A 3,700-nucleotide genomic window follows, 5' to 3' on the forward strand; every position below is an offset into this window, starting at 1 on the left:
CTTGGTGGAGGAATGAATTGTGGGGAAGTCTGCTGGGAATTACCAAGATTAATGGAAGACAAAAGAACTGTCCTCAAATAAGCACAAGACAAAGTATCAGAATGATACAGGGAAAAAACAACAACAACAAAATGAAAAAAAAAAAACCTAGGGTTATGTTTTAATTTTAATCAAATGGAAATATATGGGCGGGGAATTATTTTTTCCTTAAATTTTCTCTTGGAGAAGCTAATCAAATAAAATCTACACATTTTTTAATTATAAATTTAACAGAAAGGACCTTCCACTTGAGTATCTCTGAATTTGGGATATGAGTTTTATGTTGTTGGTATGGGTAGAAGGTGTAAGACTGCAAGGTGGACAATTTGAGGTCTCACAGGCCCCTCCCCGTATGTCTTGAGGTGGTGGTAAGGTGAGGTCAATTTGGTACTAGAGTCTACCCATAATACTCTGGTCTCGGGAAAACATGAGGTTTTCTTAGGATCACTTAGCCTCTTGGAATATTGATAATTCTGTTACGGCACATTTCATTTCAGGCACATGATTGTGTCTCTCTTTTTCTGCCTGCTCCATGGCCAGGTTCTGGCTTAATGTACCCTTGGGTGGGTGCTATTCACTGGATGACTTGCTAGAGCTTTTAGGTCTCTTCCTCTTCCTCTGACAGGTGAAGGGCTGCAGAATGGGTGGATGAGCAAAGAGCCTCGGAAGTTTCTGCAATGTGACATGTACAGGTTTTGCATACAACAGTGTTTTCAAAAATTGCGAAAGGGAACCCACTGATATGTCTTGAAATGGATTCAGCGGTATTGACAAAGATACCAAGTAAGATAAGATAAAATAGAATAACAACATTAGTGTGCCTTGTATGTAGTAAGGTAAGGATTGTTTCATGAAACTTTTACCTGTATGTCCTAGGTCATGATGTAAAATGCATTTTTTACTCCAGATTGTGGTTAAAAGAAATTTTGAGAAACATTGCCCTACAGAGTAGGGGCTAATAATATGACCTCTGCAGTCAGGAGTCTCAGGGAGATGAATCTCAGCTCCATTAATTACTGGTTGCATGACTGTGGGTGTTTCACAACCTCTTGGGACCTCGGAGTCCTCGTCTGAAACCCGTTGTAACTGTAACTCATAGCGAACCTATAGGAAAGAGTAGAACTGCCTCATAGTGTTTCCATGAGCAGCTGGTGGATTTGAACTGCCGACCTTTTGGTTAGCAGCTGTAACTATTAACCCCTGTGCCACCAGGGCTCCCTCATCTAGTGGAGGTTAAAAATAAACCCTACTTTATAGGGTTATGTTTGTTGAGAAGATTAAAGGCCTGACTACAATTCCTGAGATACAATAAGTGTCCAATAAATGGCAACTATTACAATTATTTATGAAAACTGGTTATTCATTTGTTATGGATGTGTGTGGCAAGAGTGTTGTGATAAAAATGAGTCATATGGATCTGTTTCCAGCGTGGAAAATGGGTGTGGTTCCATCGAGTCTTCCTTAGGCCCCGGTATTCATTATAGGTCTTCTATGTATTATGACATCTGATAACTTATTCTGAATCATTTGTTTGAATATCAAGATTCCTTTAATAGGAACACAATTATTAGGATGTTCAGAATAGTACAAATTGTAATCTGCTCTCTATTTCCCTTTCAAAAATATGTAAAGTTGAGAATAGTACATGCAGCAATTGTATAGGGTTGCAGCCTCCCAAAACCTCCTTTTATCAGGAATGGGTATTGGACTTTATCAAATGCCTTTTCTGCATTGATTGATATGAAGTGATTATTTTCCTTTGTTTTATTTATGTGGTGGATTACATTGATTTTCTAATGTTGAACCAACCTTGCATGCCTGGGATGAATTCCACTGGTCATGATGTATTATTTTTTCAAATGCTGTTTTGTTCTATTGGCTAGAATTTTGTTGAGATTTTTTGCATCTATATTCATGAGGGATATTGGTCTGTAGTTTTCTTTTTCAGTGATGTCTTTGTCTGGCTTTGGTTTTATTCATAGAATTAATTCAGAAATATTTCTTCCTCTTCAATGTTCTGGAATAGTTTGAGTAGAATTGGTGTCAACTCTTTCTAAAATGTTTGGTAAAATTCTCCAGTGATGCTGTCTGGTTGGAGGCTTTTTTTTGTTGGGAGTTGTTTTATGACCCCTTCAATTTCTTCTTTGTTATGGGTCTGTTCAGATTTCTACCTCAGTTTGTGTTAGGTTAGGTAGGTGATGTGTTTCTGGAAATTTGTCCATTTCCTCTAGGTTTTCAAATTTGTTGAAGTACAATTTTTCATAGTATTCTGATATGATCCTTTTTACTTCAGTTTGTTTTGTTGTAATGCCACCCATCTCATTTCTTATTCAGGTTACATGAATTTTCTCCTGTTTTTCTTTTGTCAATTTGGCCAGTGGTTTGTCAATTTTATTAATTCATTCAAAAAAACAGCTTTTAGTTTCGTTGATTCTTCCTATCATTTTTCTGTTCTCTGTTTCTTTTATTTCCGATCTAATTTTTATTATATCTGCTTCTTATGGTGACCGCGGGCTTCTTTTGCTTCTCTCTAATTGTTTGAGTTGTAGGGTAAATATTTTGATTTTTGTCTTTTTTTTTGATGTGTGAGTTTATTGCTATAAATTAACCTTTGAACACCGTTTTTGTTGTGTCCCAAAGGTTTTGGTATGTTGTATTTTCACTCTCATTTGAATCTAGGAATTTTTTAAATCTCATCTTTGATTTCTTCTATTACCAGGTAGTTTTTAAAGCAAGGTGTTATTTAGTTTCCATTTATTAGCTTTTTTCCCTTACTCTTCCTGTTATTGATTTCTATTTTTATGGCATTGTGATCAAACAAGATGCTTTGTATTATTTTGATGTTTTTGAGTTTGTTAAAGCTTGCTTTTGGCCTAAAATATGGTCTATTCTGGAGAATGATCCATGAGCATTGGAGAAGAATGTGTACTTTTCTGCTGTTGGGTGATGTGCATTGTATGTGTCTATTTACATCTTCTGTGTCCTTGTTGAGTCTCTTTCTAGTTGTTCTGTCCTTCACCAAGAGTGGCGTGTTAAAGTCTCTTAGTGTTATTGTGGAAGAGTCTGTTCCTCTTTTCAGTGCTGTTAGAACTTTTTTTATGTAGTTATGGTTATGTCCTCCTGGTGGATTGACCCTTTAATCATTACATAATGTCCTTCCTTGTCTTTTATAAGTGGATTTTGCTTTAAAATCTATTTTAGCAGAGATTAATATTGTCACTACTGCTCTTTTTTGTTATTGTTTGCTTGACATGTCTTTTTCCATCCTTTAAGTTTTAGTTTATTTATATTTTTGTGTCTAAGTTGTGTCTCCTCCAGACAACATATTGATGGGCCATGTGTTTTTTTCTTTTTAATCCATTCTGCTGCTCTCTGTCTCTTTACTGGTGCATTTAGGCCATTTACATTCAATGTCTTATCAACAGGTATGAGATTATTGCTGTCATTTTCTTATGCTAGTTTTGGTGGTGTTGATGGTTTCTTGGTTCTGCTTCATTTTCCATGCTGAGTGTTTTTGACTGTGGCTTGTCCTTTCATTTTCTTCATTGTTTTTGGTTTCGTGTGTACTGAGTCTTTATGATTTTCTCCTTTTATATTTTGATGAGTCATTTTTTTGACTTTCTTTGTGGTTACCCTGAAATTTACCTTTATCTTCCTAAGT

The sequence above is a fragment of the Loxodonta africana genome, chromosome X (genome assembly GCF_030014295.1).
Source record: "Loxodonta africana isolate mLoxAfr1 chromosome X, mLoxAfr1.hap2, whole genome shotgun sequence".
In the NCBI taxonomy this organism is placed as follows: domain Eukaryota; kingdom Metazoa; phylum Chordata; class Mammalia; order Proboscidea; family Elephantidae; genus Loxodonta; species Loxodonta africana.